Here is a 10,298-nt window from a genome sequence, read left to right as displayed (position 1 = left end):
AACGGAGGGGAGATCTCTCTCTCCCTCTCTTCCCCCCTGCTCCCCGCCGCAACTCACCTGTCACCCGCGCCGGCCCCTGAATCTTTAGAGACGAGTGGGGGGAGATACTCTGCTAAGGCACTACTCGCTCTAGTAATGTGCCTTAGCGAGTATACTCACTCATCTCTACCTGCATCCCCATAGTTACGCCCCTGGATACACATACACACACATATATACATAAACACTCCACATGAGGCTGCTAACAAAGTGCTGTGGGACCCCAACTCTGAGGCACTACACGTTTTCAACACATAGCTCATATGCTTACACATATTCACTCACATTAACAGGGAAACCAGGAAATAAATCATTCAAATTCATCATTATACACAGTGTACCTATACCAAAGTTGTATTATTTTATTTTAAAATGTAGAAATGAGATAATTAAACATGGAATTATGTGACATGAATAATTATATTCATAGACTAACCACATTTTAAAGGGATTATATTGGATTAAACATTTAAAGGCTATGGACATCTTTTGCTGCCAATGTTATTTATTCACCTAAATGCATGTATTTATGGTTGACAATCATTTTTGCAATAGGGTGTAATTAAACATTTTGCACTGTTATCCTCTTATATATCACTATATAGGACAGCGTTTCCCAAACTGTGCTCTGCGGAGCCCTTGGGGTTCTGCAAGCGACAGTCAGGGGCTCCGACGGAGGGTATAGATACATGGTGGCGAACCTATGGCATGCGTTCCGGAGAGGGCACACAGAGCCCTCTCTGCTGGCATGAGCACCTACGGCTGCTCATCACTGTAGTGATTACCAACTGGGGTGCCGCAGCTCCCTGGCCAGTAATCACTCAGCGCAGCTGTCCCATTGTACACTCTGACATCAGTGTGAGCACCTGGGATTCTCCTCCCCTAACCTCTTCTTCTTAGTTCCACAAGAGAAGATAAAGGAGGAAATGTTCCGGGCTCACACACTGCCGTCAGTGTGCACCCGGGATCAGCGCAGAGAAGAGGAGGAGCAGTGCTGATTACAAGGAGGAAGTAAGTATATGGGTTGGGGGGGCTATTATTACTGGGGCTACTGAGCGGTTAATATTACTACTGAGGCTACTGAGGGGGTTAACATTATTAACCCCACAGTAGCCCCAGTAATAATAATAACCCCCTCAGTTGCCCCAGTGGTAATATTAACCTCTCAGTAGCCCCAGTACTATTATTACCCCACATTACCCCATTAGTAATATTTACACCACGGTAGCCCCAGTAATATTACTGCTAGGGCTAATGTGGGGTTAATATTACTACTAGAGCTAATATGGGGGTCACTATTACTACCGGGGCTACTGTGCGGTTAATATTATTACTGGAGCCACTGTGGGGTCACTATTACTACTGGGGCCAATATAGGGGACGCTATTACTACTGGAGCTACTGTTGAGGGTCAGCATTACTACTGAGGCCACTGTGGGGGCCACAATAGGGGTCGCTATTACTACACAGGGCCAATAAAGGGGATGCTACTACTGGGGCCAGCAATATAGGGGGTTACTATTACTACACGGGGCAGATTTGCTGAGGAATTCACAGTAGCTGTAGCAGCAAAGTAGGTGAGATTTTGGAAATCTCATCCACACGCTGTGGAAAAAATCTGCACAAAAGCTGTGCGGATATTGAAATGTGGTGCGGGATTTAATTCCGCAGCATGCTAATTTTAAATATAATGTATATCAATAGCCCATCCAGTGTTCAAACTTTCCTCCTGTTTTTTTTTTTTTTTAAATGGCCATGTCCTTTTTATAGAGATAGAGGTAAAAATCATATGTTGTGATAAGCCACGCCCCTAACCCCTCCCTTGACCCCACCCTCTGTCCCGCTTTGGGGCTCCAGAAGAAACTTTTGCTTCAAAGAGGGCTGCATGGCTGAGATTGGGAACCACTGGTATAGGACAAAGAAGCTGTTTTTGCGCATGCAGGGCAAGTTCATTTGCAGGCAGCATAGAAATACGAACTGATTTAAATGGCTATTTAACCTATTGAATTCCAGATGTGTTCTTTTTTCACAGAATTGTGCAATGTATAGCACATCTGTGCAGGCATTTGCACATCTTCCATAAACTTTGATGGGGACCTTTGGTGCACAAAAGCACACAAAATAGAGCAGGTCCTATTTTTTTGTGGGGCAAAAAAAGGGAAATGTGGATGAACCAATTGAAACCAATGCGTTCTATTCTCTGTATTGTGCATGCAAATTTTGCATCCGCAAATGTATCAATGTGAAGGAGCCCGCAAGCTACTTTTACAAAGAACGAGTGTTCAGATTCCTGGGACCCAGCAAGAATCTGAAAGATAATCGTTCCATGCAAATGCATGCAGAAAACCGAACGATGCATTGTCAGTATAAGCAGGCAGTGTGCACAACTCACGCCTGCAAAAATGTGATGAAGAGAAGCCATTTCTAATCGCCAGAGAAACCCCCCCCCCATATTATTAGGTAATATTCCCTAAAATATAATCTAAATACTTTATTATTCAAAAAGACAAAGACAATATCGAATAATGTTTAAAATAAAGGGGCAAATGGCGGTAACAATAAAATGTGAGCAGCAGTCATTAGTTAGAATCATGTGTGTAATTGTGTATATACACACAAAGGGTTTATTCTCACGAGCGTATATCAGCCGCTGTTTTCCTGGCCGGCCGATATATACGCTACCATCATATGCATTGAATTCCAATGCATCAGATCACACCGGTGTATTCCCATGGCATAAAAGCACCCGCCGGCAAAAATAGCGCCTGGAACTGTCTTCCCAGACGGAATACGTTGGCCGCTGCATAGACTCCTGTGGGAGCCAATGACAGCAGCCAGAAAATGGAGGTGGGAGGTATTTTAGCAGCGTGACCCCTCGCCGTCTCTCTGTCTCTCTATTCCCCTCCTGCTGTTTGCAATAGGAGGTGACGCAGCTAAGCCATTGCTGGCTGCGGACAAGGGGGGGAGGGGGTGGGAGCTTAGCTCCACCTACCAGTGCAAACAGCTGGAGGGGAGGAGAGAGGCAGAGAGAAGGCGGATGCACGTAAAAACGCCAATGGTCATGTGAATCCAGCCAAAAACATAGCCCTGGATTGCAAACTTCTAAAAGCCTATGTAGAGATTAACCCCTTAATGACGCCCTTTTTTTTTTCATCTTAGTTTATTCTTCCCTCCCTTTATTTATCCATTGACGTAGCTGAATGAGGGCTTGTTTTTTGCGGGATGAGTTGTATTTTTCAATAGTACTATTTAATGTACTGAAAAACATTTTAAAAATTCTAAGTGGAGTAAAATGAAAAAAAAAATGACATTCCACCCTCTTTCGGGGCGTCTTGTTTCTACGGTGCACAAACTGCAACACAAATGACTTGATAACTTTATTCTATGAGTTGGTATGATTATTACAATATGAAACCTAGTTTTTTTTTTTGCTGTACTACTTTTATTTTTTTCAAAGACATTTAATTTCTTTAAAATTATTTTCTGCCGCCATCTTCTGCGCGCAAATAACTTTTTGATTTTTCCGTCAAGGTAGTTGTGCAAGGGCTCATTTTTTGCAGGACATCTTCTAGTTTGTCCATCTGAATCAGCCATCACAAAACAGGCAAAAAAGTGAACAACTTGTTGAAAAAAAAAATCACTGGAGCCAAATGCAACCTTCCCCAACAACACTGGCTGGCATACCGCCTCAGAAGGGTCTCGCAGACATTCATCTAGCAACAGAAGCCAACACTAGTAACACCCCACCTACCTGAAGAAGATTGCTGTTTCTTCTGGGTACCCCTTATATTCTAATTGTCTTAGAATTTGGATTGAATATTTAAGAATAGATAACAATAGCTAAATGATATATTTGCTTTTGGTAGTAACTAGAGATGAGCGAACGTACTCGGTAAGGGCAATTTCGCAATCGAGCACCGCGATTTTCGAGTACTTCACTACTCGGGTGAAAAGTACTCAGGTGCGCTGTGGGGCGGGGGGTTGCAGAGGGGAGTAGGGGGTAGCAGCAGGGAACAGGGGGGAGCCCTCTCTCTCTCCCTCTCCCCCCCACTCCCAGCTGCAACCCCCCGCTCACCCACAGCGCACCCGAGTACTTTTCACCCGAGTAGTGAAGTACTCGAAAATCGCGGTGCTCGATTGCGAAATCGCCCTTACCGAGTACGTTCGCTCATCTCTAGTAGTAACAAATATAATGAAACCATTTTATACAACACTGTAAATAATGCTTAAGAACTATGCTGATTTCCATTACCGCTAAACTGTACAAAAAGTGTTCTTCAAGAAAAGTAAACTGCATGAATTACAATCTGAGCACGGGATTTTCTCGTGGGGTTGCTTTTATAATAGTTTGTTTAACAAAATAAATTGCCAAGACTCTTGAACAAATAGAAATCAAAATGAGATATGACATTTTGGCAAATAATTCCTCGATTTAATTAGAAAGTTTGTTAAATCAGATTTTCTTTAAATATACACATACTTTGAAATTACTCTTTACTCATGGGAATTCCTTGGAGTTTTACATGTTTGTACATGTGATTATAAATAATGGAGAATTTGAGAAACTGCAGTAAATGTACAATGGCATGAATTTCCCATTACCTTACAGAATTCTATACAACCTAATTTTCCTTACCTGCCATCCTTGGAGCACAGACTGTTGGCACTGTTTATGTGACGACTTCTTGTTGACACTTTTTATATGATGACTTCTTGCTCTGTCATGTAGATTGTTTTGAGAGCAGTTATTTTTCAACTATGTTATATTGTTTGGCTGACTGTTTAATAAAAATGTTGGAGGGCATATCTGGACAGAAGTAGCAAAAATCAGCATGATATTTGTCTCGTCTGTTGTACTACAGGCTCTCTGGAGCTTTCCTGCTCAGGTGTGGGGAATTGTGCTGGTTGGGCATGTTTGTGTGTCTCTAGTCAACCAATCACTCTAGGTCAGAACACATAAAAGAATGCCCTCCCAGGTGTGGGTGTGTTCAGCTTTCTTTGTTCTCATTCTCTCTCTCTAAGTGGTGTGAGCAAGTTCTATGTGTGGTGGCTGCAAGAAAGGTTTTTGTCTTGTGGTTTTGTTTGGTTATGTCGCTGTACTCCTGGTTAGTGTAGGGACTAGCGGTATTGCCAGAAGCTGTGATATGGCCTGCTAGCTTCCATATTTGGGCCAAAATATCAACAAAAACCTGGCATTTATAGCATTAATATCTTCTACTAGTGTTTGCATATTGGCTGCTGTATGGTGTGATTTTGGCTCTGTGTGTCTTATTCTGTCCAGCTGTCCCTGTCGGCGGTGGCATGTGTATGCATCCTAGCCTGGGTGCGTGTGTTCCTAGGGGCAGCAAGGGCCCATATCGCTGGGCTGCCCCCTATTGGGGTGATGTCCCTGCTCAGGTAGGTCCTTGGTCCTCTTCCTCTGTAGAAGATAGGGAGAGGTGTTAATCAGTGGTTGTTTCACCTGGTGTTTCCTATCCGGGTAACATTCGTGGGTGCCCAGTGCTCACTAGCCCTCACGAACGTAACAATATTATTATACTCTAGATGATTTGTCAAAGACCCGTAAAACTAAAACAGTATTTGGTTCACATTGACTCAAAAAAGTTTTTCTGATTAGTTTTTTATTTTTTAGAAAAAATAATACTGTATCCTGACATTGGGAATGGTGTTGTCTGACTCTTGCCAAACTGCTATTCCCCTTCTCTATTATCAAAACAGTGCAAATCCAGTTTTAACCCCTTCCCACCCCATGACATACATGTACGTCAAGAATGAGAAGGGGTTCCCACAGAATGTGGTACATTTACTGAGCCCGTGCTACTTACAGAGGGAGTCAGCTGTGATTGACAGCCAGAACTCTGCTGCAACACAAGAGATTAGCAAGAACACCAACTCCTACTGCTCACCCCTTACATGCTGCAATAATGTTGATTGCAGTATGTATGGCATAAAGAGAGGGAGAAAACTACTTCTGTGACATTATTGACCCTCTGCCACGAAATTGTGAAGGGTTGATGGGGTGTAATGGCAACTGGAAGCCTAATAGTGGCTTCTGAGTCAGCCAAAGCAAGTACTGGCAGGGAAACCATATAAAGCTCTGAAATGGAGAATACTGCAGTGTATTATTTCAGCGATCATAAAATCACAGGTTCAAGTCGCCTAAGAGGACATGAAAAAAGGTGAATAAAAAAAAGTTAATAGAAAAAGTCATATTGTCACATCTATAATGATGCATGCAACACATTGAGAATACTTTCTATTCCTGGTGGCAATAAATATTTCAAAAAAAGAAAGAAAGCTTTATTTATTTAATTCTCCTCATGAACAATGTAATAAAAGTGATCAAAAAGGTCATATTTACCTCAAAATGGTACCAATAAAAACTAAGGCCCTTCAGGCAAAAAACAAGCCCTCACATTATTTTTCATAGAAAAATAAAAAATAAAACGTGTCTGAATGCAGCGATGCAAAGAAAATTATTTTTCAAAAATAGGGTTTTTAATGTAAAAACCTGAAAAACCTAACAAAAACCTGTTATGGCAGGGTTTCTTGTTTATGCTAGTACTGTTTTGGATTGTCTATGGGAGTGTTCTGCTACCTGTTGCACCTGCTTAGCAATTAGGGAGGGTTTTTATTCCTGTCTTGGCTGTGGACCTGTGCTGATTATTCTCAGTCTTCATCTACTGGTTGTTGGAATCAAAGCTGGATCTTGGTCTCCTGTTTTTCTCTGCTTACCTCAAGCTAAGTACCGTGGTTATTGGTGGTAGTAGTATTCTTACTTGTTGTTTACTTCTGTCCCTGATAGTGACAGTGAGTGGCTGAGGATCATGGGTCAGGTGCTTTCGTATCAGGATGAGACATCTGCTATAGGCAGGTATGGTCTTTTATTCTAGTCACACAGGGAAAGTTACACTCCTCATCTGTCCTTCCATTCATTATGGTGGTTTATGTTCTTTGTTCCACTATGTTAATATAGCCCCAGAACTGTTCAGGGAACCAATTTTGGTTCTTCCTGGTCAGACGTAACAAAACACTGTATTTTGCTGTAACTGTGATGTAGATTGTGCAAATTTGTTGGCTGTTGAAGTTGGTGTCCCAGATGCTCCCATACATGTTCTATTGGTGATAAATCTGGCAACTGGGCAAGCCATGGAAGTGTGCTAATACTCCTGAGGCATTCCTGTGGCACCCTTGCTGTGTGTAGTTGAGCATTATCTAGCCAGAAAATGCCTCTTGACAGCTCTAGCATGAGAGGTAACACCTGTGGCTGCAGGATGTCGTGAATATATCTCTGAGCTGTCATTGTCCCTCGTACCACTACTAGGGGTGACCGACTATGTAAAGTCCCCCCCCAGACCATCACAGCAGCAGTGTGGGTAGTGTGCTGCTCCACAGCAAAGGCAGTATTGAGGCCCTCACCCCTAGATTTCCCGATGTGAAAATGGTCATCGTCAGTGCCCAAACTCAACCTGAATTCACTGATGAGCACCATGAGACCAAATGTCCTTTAGCCAAGCGCCTGGAAATGATTTAGACACCCCTTTTTGACATAGATTTGAGTCTCAGAGATGGATCATGTGAATGTTTTAAATATTTTAAATGGGAAGAATCCTTTCTTTTCAGATTCAGTGGAAGGTGGGGGATCATAAGAGTTTTCCATTCACATGCAGGTCTTATTCATCTTGCCTGCATAAACGCAATTTATTGAGAACGCTGACTGAAGGGATAAATGATATACACACACACGATCACACCAAACATAAACCAAATGTCCTATCACCTAAGGATGAAAGGGGTTATACCAAACATAAACCTAACATGCACAAAACAAAAGGAAAAACCAGAAGATAATACACACCTGGTGTCAGCAAACCTCCAAGCACAGGGCAATCCCACCCAGAAACTCCTTAAGGTGACCAGATTTTCCCAGGGTCAAAGTAGGGCAGAGGGGTGTGGTCAGGGGGTGAGGCTTTTGACAACATTGTCGTTATAAAAAATACAGGACCATTTCAAAAAAGGCAGGGAGCAAATTCAGCAGTATTACTACATATGTCAAAACCTGTACCATTGGTGTGAATTTTGACTGACAATTAGCCATGTATCGGCAACTGATTTCATACTATGCGGCGCTCCCCCTCACCTCCTCTGAAGACTTCCCGCTGTCAGCTCTCCCCGGCTTACTACTCCCAGCGGCCTAAAGTAGCCTCATATGACCACCTGGTCAGGCTGCCGGGAATCGGAAGCCGGGGAGTGCTGACATTCCACAGCATTTTCACCATATGTAAACACAACCTAAGTCAGCTTGAGGTATGCTGGTATGTGCAGAGTGGCCTCAGTAGTAATAGTGACCCCCACAGTGGCCTTCAGTAGTAATACTATTACTACTGCAGCTGATATAGAGGACACTATTACCCGCTGCTGAGGGCGGAAGTGTGTGCGCCTGCAGCAGCGCCTCCTTCCTTCTGCTCTCCTCTTGTGGAACTAAAGAGGAATGGTCAGGGGAGGACGGGAGGAAGATCTCAGATGCACACACTACTTTCAGTGTGCATCTGACAGTAGTGTGCACCTTACGCAGAGTGATTACCAGCAGCGGAGCCGCAGCACCCCAACTGGTAATCACTTTAATGGTGACAAGGCATCCCAAAAGCGGGACAAATGGCTGTCCCACCAGGGTCCCGGCAGAAAGTGGGACACAGGGTCCCAAGCGGAACTGTCCCACCTAGATTGGGATGTTTGGTCACCTTAGGCCGCTTTCACATGTGCGACAGAATTGTAAGATTTTCTTGTGATGCGACAGCGCTGCAAATTGCAAGCATGTGAAGCCCAAGCTTTCTTATTGGCTTGACATTGTGGGGAAAAAAATTGCAGCATGCTCTATACAGCCACGGTTTGTAATGTTTTGTAGCCCATGTTTCCCTATGGAGCCTTCCTTTGTGTTTCATCACATCGCACATAATCGCAGTTTTTGTGTGGTGTGATGCAACTTTTACAGTAGGAAGTCCTACTGTTTGTCCCTAAAATAAGTCCTAGCTACATTAAAAAAAAACAATACATTACCTAACAGGAGCTGTCCACTCCCCCGCACTTCTTCTCCTCCGACAGTTCCGCGGCATTTCTTTGTCATCTTCAGCCCCCGCTTCCTAGTCAGGGAGTTCAAAAATCCTGCCTCCAGGAAGCACTGGCTCTGATTGGCTCGTGAGCGTTGCGGCTCAGCCTAACACTGCAGCGCTTTATGAACCAATCACATCCATCGAGTTGAATGGTTGTGATTGGTTCATCGAGCGCTGCAGTGATTGGCTGAGCCGTAGCACTCGAGAACCAATCAGAGCTAGTGCTTCCTGGAGGCGAGATTTTTCATAAATTCGTTTTTTATTGAATTTAGCGTAAAATAATATATATCAATACATGTTCAAAACATTAACCATAACCTTTTGCATATTATTAAATAAATGCTAGATTGCTCTCAGTGGTAAGCGGAGTTGTGGGAGTGAATAGGATGGGTTCAAGGGTGAGAACAATGATCTGACAAACATCCCATGGTATGGAAAACACATAAAGCCTACATCAGAGGTTTACTCATAGCTATAGGATCCTCACAAAAAAAGAAAAGACAAAAGGAGATTGTAGAAATATTAGCCCAGATATCGAGACTAGAACAGATAGCGAAACAGAAAAATGCCCAAGAAGCCCAGAACAATCTGAGAGAAGAACTAAGAGACATTCTGAATACTGGATTCGCTAAATCAGTATTATATTATAAACATCAACTCTACTCCCATGGAAAAAAAGGTGGGTGCCTTATGTCCTCTTTAATAAAAAAAAAAAAAAAAGAAAACATATATACATGGTATTAAAAATTCCTTGGGTTAACAATTAACAAAAATATCACAAATAGCACAAACTTTCCAGGAATATTATGCAGATGTATATAACATAAATAAAAGCGAATTAGGCTAGTAGGAAAACAAAAGAAAAACATTACAGGAGGTCGTGTCTTCGCTAACTCTCCCTTCTCTGAACATAGACAAAATTTCCCCTTTGACCTCCCCAGTGTCCCGAGAGGAACTGACCTCAATACTTAATAGCTTCTCACAACATAAAAGCCCAGGACCAGATGGTTTCTCATTAGCAAACTACAAAAGATTTCAGGAAATAATATTACCTCACCTGGTCCTTTCATTTAATGCTTTAATAAGAGGGGCACATCTGGAGGCGGCATTTTTGAACCCCTGACCAGGAAGCAGTGACTGAAGACTACA

The sequence above is a fragment of the Eleutherodactylus coqui genome, chromosome 2 (assembly GCF_035609145.1).
Source record: "Eleutherodactylus coqui strain aEleCoq1 chromosome 2, aEleCoq1.hap1, whole genome shotgun sequence".
Lineage (NCBI taxonomy): Eukaryota > Metazoa > Chordata > Amphibia > Anura > Eleutherodactylidae > Eleutherodactylus > Eleutherodactylus coqui.
Note: the sequence above shows the minus strand (reverse complement) of the source record.